This window comes from Schistocerca serialis, chromosome 2 (genome assembly GCF_023864345.2).
Source record: "Schistocerca serialis cubense isolate TAMUIC-IGC-003099 chromosome 2, iqSchSeri2.2, whole genome shotgun sequence".
Taxonomy (NCBI): domain Eukaryota; kingdom Metazoa; phylum Arthropoda; class Insecta; order Orthoptera; family Acrididae; genus Schistocerca; species Schistocerca serialis.
In genome coordinates this window covers 443,130,094-443,141,060 of record NC_064639.1, presented here as the reverse complement: position 1 = coordinate 443,141,060, position 10,967 = coordinate 443,130,094, and positions in this window count along the sequence as shown.

Below are 10,967 nucleotides of genomic sequence, written 5' to 3'. Positions count from 1 at the left end.
GAAGAGGAACTCTTCCAAGACTAGCACAAACAACACAGACAGTTTTGTTGTATAAATTCAAAACTATCAAATTATTCAGATGTTTATGAGCAGATCAGAATAGTAGTAGTAGTATTAGTAGTAGTAGGAGTAGTAGTTGCTGTTGTTGTTGTTGTTTTACTGATACAGAAATCACTTTCACAAGGATATTGTTTGTCATAATATTAAAATTTAAAAAAACAAGAAAAATAACTTAATTAATGTATAAATGCATTTACATAATTACAGTTCTAAATTGACAGGGATGAGACAAGTAGTTGGTCATGGCCACAGCCTTAAAGTAGCAACCATCTTGTCATTTGCTTGAAGTAATTTAAGGAAACTGTAGAAAACCTAAATCACAATGGCTAAGTGAAGATTGAACCTCCACCCTCCCAAACACAAGGTCAATCTGTTTAAAGCAGTGCAGCCACATTCAGTTTATCCTTAGTGTAGAATACTGTATTGCAAATAATGTCTCACTGCACACATGCACACATAGTAAACACATTATTTTTTTCATAATGTAACAATCCACACACTATCAGCTGACGTCAGGACCATAGTGAAAACGTGTGGTTTCCACTTTATGTACCAGAACTGCCCATGTACTAACATGATTTTGAATTACCAGCATGTCACCTATGCTTTACTCATAAATCTGTTATACAAAAGTACAACATGAGATGCAGCAGATACCAAAAAATTAAGTGCTATATTAGCCAAAACTTTAAATATGTGTAAATTGTTGTGAACAAGCAGACTTTCTTGACTGTAGTTGACATAGGATACTCAGATATTCCTCTACTGAAAAAGATGAAACATAAACAAAGCAAGAATTATTACATATAAACTGACATTAAAATGTGCAAGGGTACTTACATCTCAGTGTAAAAATACTTCATGTCTGAAATGGTGCATTGTTTACTAGTATTTATGTTGCCACTTAATGCCTTGCAGACAATAATGTAAAAGCAACATTATATTTCTTTCAACAAAACATCAAATATCGAGTTTCTACGAAAACTATTTGTGTACATGTATGCTAGATGTGATTTATTTTGACAGCACAGACATGTGTGCAGAGTACTAGATAAAAGATTTTAAGACTTGTGTTTCAAATGCTTCTCAGTTTCCTGCAGGATGTACACAATAAAAGTACAAAGTGCTCAAAATGTATCTGCAGCAATTTACTTTGTGTTACCTTTTGCAGAAATAATAGCAGAAGAGCGTCTGTAAGTTTTTCGGTTACAGGAAGGAAGCAAGCTCTTCTAATGAAGTAATGCAGTCTCATACTGATCTTATAATTCCTTGCTTCTGTCACTGTTATAATCCATGATACGTTATTTATAATCTGAAAAAGTTAAATAACCCTTACATGCTTTGATCAGCCAAAATGTTTTGTAAACTTCAAAATGGCAAACGATGCAGAAAGCCAGATTAGAAGGTGTAGGAATGTTGTAGGTAGCTACTACAATGGAAACCAGAAAGTAGTTTTAAATGGTTCAAGTAGGGTATGGGATACATTTCCTCAATTTCAAAGAACTCCTGTCAGTTGTAGTGCATCTCAATGCTCAGTTCTACTGCCATTGGTGTTTTTGGTCTTTGTAAATAATCGACCATGCTGTGCAAGGCTGCCCTGTAAATTTACTTTATCTGTTGCCACTACCACCATCTCCATGAGTGGACCGTCAGTAGATAGTTTTGAGGAAAGTATAATCAACACACTCTCTGAAGTGAATAATTAGTTCAATGCAAATGATCTTTCACTGTATTCAAATAAGATCAATATTTATCAGTTGAGCAAAAAGTAAAAATGAGAGAGAAATAAATGTGACATTGCGAAATCAACTAACAGAAAGATCCAATGTGTTAAATTCCTTGGAGTGCATATTAACAGTAAACTGAATTGGTCCACTCATATCCAACAGAACCTAAAAAGACTGAGCTCAGCTACATATGCTATCAGAATGTTCTGTTCCATTGAAGACTTAACTACTATGAAATCCACATACTTTAGTTATTCTCTCCCCATTATATGTTATGGAATTATCTTATGGGAGAATTCAGCATTGGCAAAGAAAATTTTTGTGGACCAGAAAAGGCTATCGCAATTATGTTTAGAGTAGACCCCCACCCCCATCCTCTAGGACTTCTGGCCATAATCTTTTCAGAAAACTTCAAATAATAACCGCTGCATCCCAGTACATATATTCACTTACTATATGTGTTACATAATCAAGAAAACTACTCATGACAGTAATAGAAACTGTCATAGCTATATAGGAAAACGGAAATAAAATCTGTGTTATCAACTTAAGAAGCTGACAATGGTGCTGTAAAGTAGCAGAATGGGGCGACTCTCAACGAAAACCGAAATTCTGACAATAATGAAGTACCCAATACACCTTGCAATTTTCACACAAAGTAGAACAAACATATGATATGCATTCTAACACTATAAACTCAATAAATTGATGTAATCATAATAGCTGGAAAGTAATAATGATGAAATGTAATAAATGTGACGAAATTAGCAACTATTCAAAAACCAGCAATAAATGTAAACAAAAGTTGAAACATGTACTTACGAAATTCATATACAGAAACCTGACTGTAATTATTCCTCATCTAAGTGAGAAGATGCAGGAATCATGTTAGTATCAAAATCAAACTTGTACTTAAAAAGTTATCAGGGTTTGGAAGTCAAACATTTTTGTAGAGAGGTATTCCATGTATTTTGGTGATGATAACTCTATTACTTTGGCATGTTAACCATTTTAGAAAGATTGTGACAATTTATAAATCTAAATTCTTTTACTTGTTTTAGAAAATAATCAACTTTTAATTGTAAACTCAAAATTACTGTATAAAAATGAATGCTCTCGTATTTCGATTATTAAAACATACAACAACCATTGGCAACAGTTTGGGATGGCTAGTGTTGTTTCAGATTGTGTAGGGTCAATGTTACGTCATCTCTGTGGTGCAAAGAAAGAAGTTATTAAGTATATTTCTGTTTTGCCCACATTATTTACCAGTTTTGATTAACTTGACATACCAATAGCCCAATTTTTTTTAGGTGGAGACAATTTGCAGTGAAGAGATACATTCTGAAATTATGAACTTCAAGAAACAACAAATTAGGTAACCAGTTTGATAGCCACCAATGGCGGTACGTTTAATTTAGTGGACTGAGCTCGGATATGTTGAAAATTGTCAGGACAGTCTTGTTAATCATTTCTAAGCTTAGTGTATCAACACATCACCAATAGGAAATGCAAAATGAAATGGGCACCAAACTGCACATAAGAAAAATACTGGCAACTATAAGAACCAAAAGTGAAAAGCAAAATAATGGTCGAAGATGTAACAAACAGGGTGAATGCAAACTAATTATGTGAGACAGCATCAAAATCGGAAACATCAAAACGATAAGTACTTACAATTTTTTTCTTCTTCTGTGGAGTAGTGACAGACAGTGTATTAAGGCCATATGAACTGTGCGTCAATATTTTTCGTGTGTTAGGCAAAATTGTTCATGATGGCAAATCAGAAAGAGGAGGCTACTCAGTTTTTACACAATTATTACACGAAAATTTACTTCAATAGTTAACAAAATTTTTGGTAGGAGAAGTTGAGGAAATAAATAATAAAGTCGATGCAATGACAAGAAATCAAAGTAAGAATTTAGTAAGTAGAACAGAGGAATCAAGAAACAAAATTCGCTTGTAAAATCGAATCAAGGTGGGGTGAGGAGGTATACTACGAACAATGAAGTGAAAAATATGAGGTTCCAGATTACAAATCTCAATAACTCGACCTGGAACTAAGAAAGGAACTTACAGCAGAACCAGAAAACAAAGGATCAGATGCACAGTTAAGTTTTATAGATAATAATGTTTTAAACACAGAATTGGATCTTATAATTAATGTTAAAAGTACTTCTACTGGGGAAAATGTAGTTTTGTCAAAAGAGAACGAAAATGTTTATTTTGATGCAGATCGATTCGCTGCACTGCACGTTTATCAACAAACTGTTAAACATCTAATGAACGAAATTGCAAATTGTAACGATGCTGCATCCAATAGCCTAATAGTAATGCAAATATTAATAAAAATAGTAGTACAAGTGTTGAAATAAATTGGAAATATCCCAAAATAAAAGTAAAAAGAAAATCTCTAAGTAAACATGAAGTAGTTGGAAATACGTAGATAAACAGTCTTCGACAGAAGACACTGGGGAACCCATAGGATTAACTCATACTGTAAAACGCAATTTAAAGATCTTTTATCAACAATTCAGTATAACTGTTACAATTAGATCATTTATAAAAATTTGTTATGACAAGTGAATGCTAAGTTGACACATAACTATTGATTAAGCTACATTTTACTGTGAGTGATGATTAGAGTGAGGGGATTGAATGTCAGAATGCATACATAATATCTGAATGCTGTAACTGCTGGGAATTGTGTTTTATTTGAGTAACTTTATGTCCGAACTGGACTAATGTTTGAAATGTGTTACAGATGTTTTGTCATTTTTGAAAGTATTGAACCTGTGTTATATGATAATGATTTGAGAATTGATTTACTATGGTCACATTGTTTTATACTATGGATGTAGTAGTGGTGATATATGAGAATTAGAAGTTTTTATGAATGTTAGGATGATTTGATATTGTAGGATTACGTATATGCTGTCATGACATTATGTAGGGTTTTCTCCACGATTTGAAGACATATTAATGAGATATATCGTATATTACACTATTTTGGAGATGATAATTACAATTAGCTTGCTATGTGTTAGGGAATAATATTCTGTGTTTTGGTGGGTGGTAATCAGTTATATCATGGAGTCTACATTCACACCTGGAAATAAGATGAAGGTTTTTACTGTGTTTTTTGTTAGTCTGATAGAAATGTGAATAAATATATAAACAACATTCAACGAGTTCATAACATAACAAAACTTGAAGTGATGAAAGAAGTATAACAACTATTTTCCTAAAATATCTGGGGTGAAATAATGTAGCTGACTAGTATTTCACACCAACTGACTAGTTCTTGTAACAAGTGGCTTATTTAAAGAGAGTGTTGCTGAACGGGATAATGGGGGGGGGGGGGAAAGTGTTCCGTCTGTAATGAAACCAGTAAACTATTTTTGATATAGAAAAGATTTGAGGGGTTCTGTTATCTGATAGTGTACCGAACAATTTTATTGCCTTATAGTATTTTCTGAAGAATTAACATATCAATGCTGTCTACAAGTATATTTCTGTAATGAGAATTTGGAACTGCTGTTGGTTTATACTTAAATTTTTTGGATGTTGTTGCAAGTGATGTAACTTTGTTTGAGAAGATAATTTAGCAGTACAGGTTTTGGCATTTTATCTTGTTGTCAAGGTTACTGTTTACCGTACACAATAATTATGCATACACTTGAGGTCTCTACATATTCTGAAGTACTTTGAAATCTTAGTACTTGTTCCTGATCGCACAAAAACTTTATTTTGCAGCTGCCTACATTCAACAGATTATAGTTTACTTTATGCAGGGTGTTACAAAAACGTACGGCCAAACTTTCAGGAAACATTCCTCACACACAAATAAAGAAAAGATGTTATGTGGACATGTATCCGGTAACGCTTAATTTCCATGTTAGAGCTCATTTTAGTTTCGTCAGTATGTACTGTACTTCCTCGATTCACCGCCAGTTGGCCCAATTGAAGGAAGGTAATGTTGACTTCGGTGCTTCTGTCGACATGCGACTCATTGCTCTACAGTACTAGCATCAAGCACATCAGTACGTAGCATCAACAGGTTAGTGTTCATCACGAACGTGGTTTTGTAGTCAGTAAAATGTTTACAAATGCGGGGTTGGCAGATGTCCATTTGCTGTATGGATTAGAACGGGGCAATAGCTGTGGCGCGGTACGTTTGTATCGAGACAGATTTCCAGAACGAAGGTGTCCCGACAGGAAGACGTTCGAAGCAATTGATCGGGGTCTTAGGGAGCACGGAACATTCCAGCCTATGACTCGCGACTGGGGAAGACCTAGAACGACGAGGACACCTGCAATGGACGAGGCAATTCTTCGTGCAGTTGACGATAACCTTAATGTCAGCGTCAGAGAAGTTACTGCTGTACAAGGTAACGTTGACCACGTCACTGTATGGAGAGTGCTACGGGATTATCAGTTGTTTCCGTACCATGTACAGCGTGTACAGGCACTATCAGTAGCTGATTGGCCTCCACGGGTACACTTCTGCGAATGGTTCATCCAACAATGTGTCAATCCTCATTTCAGTGCAAATGTTCTCTTTACGGATGAGTCTTCATTCCAACGTGATCAAATTGTAAATTTCCACAATCAACATGTGTGGGCTGACGAGAATCCGCACGTAATTGTGCAATCACGTCATCAACACAGATATTCTGTGAACGTTTGGGCAGGCATTGTTGGTGATGTCTTGATTGGGCCCCCTGTTCTTCCACCTACTCTCAATGGAGCACGTTATCATGATTTCATACGGGAAACTCTACCTGTGCTGCTAGAACATGTGCCTTTACAAGTACGACACAACATATGGTTCATGCACGATGGAGCTCCTGCACATTTCAGTCGAAGTGTTCGTACGCTTCTCAACAACAGATTCGGTGACCGATGGATTGGTAGAGGCGGACCAATTCCATGGCCTGTACGCTCTCCTGACCTCAACCCTCTTGACTTTCATTTATGGGGGCATTTGAAAGTTCTTGTCTACGCAACCCCGGTACCAAATGTAGAGAGACTTCGTGCTCGTATTGTGGGCGGCTGTGATACAGTACGCCATTCTCCAGAGCTGCATCAGCGCATCAGGGATTCCGTGCGATGGAGGGTGGATGCATGTATCCTCACTAACGGAGGACATTTTGAACATTTCCTGTAACAAAGTGTTTGAAGTCACGCTGGTACGTTCTGTTGGTGTGTGTTTCCATTCCATTCCATTCCATGGAAAGGAAGCGTTTCCGGACACATGTCCGCATAACATATTTTCTTTCTTTGTGCGTGAGGAATGTTACCTGAAAGTTTGGCCGTACCTTTTTGTAACACCCTGTATATACTGCTGAATTAATGAAAAGATATAGGATGCTGTTATTTGTAATGAAAGTTCCATACACAGTATATTTAAGCAGTGTATACACAAAACGACCTGAAGAATCTACTATATACTTTTTCAGCCAATATATTTGTTACCTGTAACCACATCTGCTAAGAAATCATAAGTAATGTTACCACCTTGATACTTAATATCGTACACCTACACTAGTTAAACATGAATTTAATGCTTTGATGAAAAGAACGATATAGCTTTTCCTTATTGCCACTACAGCTGTTGCTCAGATTATAAACATTATGCTATGAATACCGCGAAAGCATAAAGCTAATTATGTACTGAGAAAATACACTTCTATCACATTTGATTTAAATTTGTGTGAAAAGATGTTTATGCTGAATGAAGAAGGATTGTAAAGTTATGCACCAAACAGAGTAACAAAAACATATATGTGAATTTTCTTTGTATACATTGTGGTACAAGAACTTGAGTGATTGGTTTGGAAGGGACAAGCGTTGTTATTTTTGGCCTTCCTGACTTTTTCCCATCTCAGTGCAAACAGTGATCAACACATTTTACGAAACACACTGACTATATAGTCATAAAGCTAAAAAATACCTTACTCATTCTCAAACTTAGTAGATGAAACGAAAAATATCCATGCTGAAACGAAATGCATATATCTGCAAATGAATAATTAACACTTTCATATGAATCAAAGAGATTCTGTGAAAATTTCCCTTAGCAGTTCTCACCCATTCTCACTAATTCCAATATGAACAAATGACAGAAATTTGAAGCACTTTATATTTGACTTGAGGAGATATATTGCTACATTCTTTGATCAATATCTCATGAAAGCAGCGCTTACATAGTTTAACCCAGATGAAGAGCACTTGATTCATACTTCAATGCACATGTACACGCATTTAACTGTATACCCAAAAGGATTTATATCTGAAATGTTGATGAATTCGTTATAACACTATGAAATGAAGATTGTACAAGACAATTCCTGAATAAGCTGTAGAACTTACAAATATTTGAAGTTATTCTCTGGCACTTACCTGATATGAAGTACCACTTTTGAAGAATAGTTGTAAGAATGAAACTGATTACATTTTGTCAAGAGAAATACAACTCATACATTTTTAGATTACAATATGATAATTATAATTACAAATACTCGATTTTCGAGATGATGGCTTACGAGTGGAAGGTGTTACCACATAATGTACATACTAACTATGTATCTAAGTCAATTGTCAATAGATTTGGTTACCAGTTTATCTTGTGAGTTTGGGCACCACATGACCTGCATGCATTCCCATTGTTGCAAAAAATACTCTGGGTATATATAATGCAGTTTTGCCATACAATTCTAGTAGTTGATAGCACAATTTACCTGACACTTCTAATTTTTGATTTATAAGATGCTCGAACTGTAAGCTATACTATTCTCTATAATCTAAAAACTTTCTGTAGTTGTCATCTGAATGAGTAATTGGTGACAGAGACTGTGTAGTTTTAGAGATAAATATTAGACAAGATTTGAGAAGATTCCCTTCTGATGACAAGTTGAATATGAGTTCCCATTGTACTAATGAGTGTATGGAGAAGAGAAAGGACTTGGAGAAAAAGTATTTGTAGAATGAAGTAACCTTTAATAATTTATGTAATGATGTTGCATATATACTTGTTAAAATAGTTTTTCGATGATATGATTATGTGATATGCTTAGTTGATAGTACTTACCACGAATGTCCAACACAAACAGATGCAGACATCAAAATTATTGTATAACATACCCCTTGTTCTGATATGTGCATACTACAACAAAGTCTCACGCATAATTCTTATGTGCATTACTTTGGGATGGTGTGTAAACCAGCAGAATACAACGACTCTTAAGAAAATTGCGATTCTGACCAAATACCACACGGAAATACCCAATATCTTGCGATATTTATGTGAAGTAATACATTCAGAAGTCAATGCATTGTAGCACTATAAAATCAGTATATTTGTATAATTAGAATAACTGGAACATAACATACTGAAATGGCTGCTGTCCAGAAAATGTAAACAAATCTTATAGCATGTACTTACAAAATTCATACACAGAAACCTGTTATTTTCAACTTAATGTAAAAATTTAGGATTCATGTTAGTATCAAAATCAAACATGTACTTAAAAAGTTCTTACAATTCCTAAATAAATCATTACCTTTGTATGATATTCATGTGTATTGGTGATGATAACTGTATTATTTCAGCATTTTATAAAAGTTGTAACTTGTTTTAAGAAAGCTATCAACTTTTAATTGTAAACATCAAATAATAAATAAATTCATCAAATAATAAATGAGTTCATATTTCGACAGTTAAAACACATATAAGGACCATCAGCAACATCTGTGGGATGACTAGTATCATCCCAGATGACACTGTCTATGTGGTGCAAAGAAACAAGTTATTAAACTTGTTAAGTACATTTCTGTTTTAACCACATCATTTAGTAATTTTGATTAACTTTAAGTATCGCTCCTGACATACAGAGAGCCCAGACGTCGTTTCAGGCGGAGAAAATATACAATAAATCTCTATTTAAAGCTAAATTAAAGAATTATTTGTTAGTTATGCCTATCTACACATTAGAAGAATTTTATGCATAAAACGGGAACTTCTATTGAGAAGTAGCTAAGCATATGCCTATTTACATCTATGTGATTACTTTGCAATTATGAATTAAGCGCCTGGCAGAGGTCAAGCTATTTCTCTACAATTCCATTAGCTAACTTAAATCTTCCTGTGTCAGCTCTGATTTCTCTTATTTTATTATTATGATTATTTCTTCCTGTTAACGTGGGCGCTAACAACATATTTTAGCAATCAGATGAGAAAGCTAATGATTGAAATTTCATGAGAAGATCCTGCCTGCAACGAAAAAGCCTTGTTTAAATGATTGCCACACCATTTCACATATCATATCCATGACGCTCTCTTCCCTACTTTGTGATAATACAAAACGAGCTGCCCCTCTTTGAACTTTTTCAGTGACCTCTGTCAGTCCCATTTTAGGCAGATCCCTCATACTATAGCAACACTCTGAAAGAAGGCAGACAAGTGTCATATCAGCAATCTCTTCAGTAGGCCTGTTGAACCTTCTAAGTGTTTTGCACACACTGCACAATCTTTGGTTTACTTTCTTCACAGCATTATCTAAGATCGTTCCAGTTTAAGTAATTTGTAATTGTGATCCCTAAGTACTTAGTTGAATTTATGGCCTTCAGATTAGCGTGATTTATTCTTTAACTGAAATTTAGCAGATTCCTTTTAGTACTCATATGGATGGGTTCACACTTTCCATTATTTAGAGTTAATTGCTACTTTTTGCACTATACAGATATCTTGTCTAAATCGTTTTGCAATTGGTTTTGATCATTTGATGACTTTACAAGATGGTAAATGATGGTATCATCTGCAGAGATCTAAGAGGGCTGCTAAGATTGTCTGCTTTATCGCATATGCAGATCAGGGATAGCAGACGGTATATAACACTTCCCTGTAGCATTCCACTTACTGCTTCTGTTTTACTCGATGACTTTCCATCTGTTAGTGTGAACTGTGACCCTTCTGGCAGGAACTCACGAATCAAGTCTTACAACTGACATGATGATCCACAGACACACAATTTGATTAGACATCACTTATGACGAATGGTGCTAAAAGCCTTCTGTAAATCTAAAAATATGGAATCAATCCGATATCCTCTGACGATTGCACTCATTACTTTGTGAGAATAGAGAGTTAGTTTTCTTGCACAAGAATAACGTTTTCTG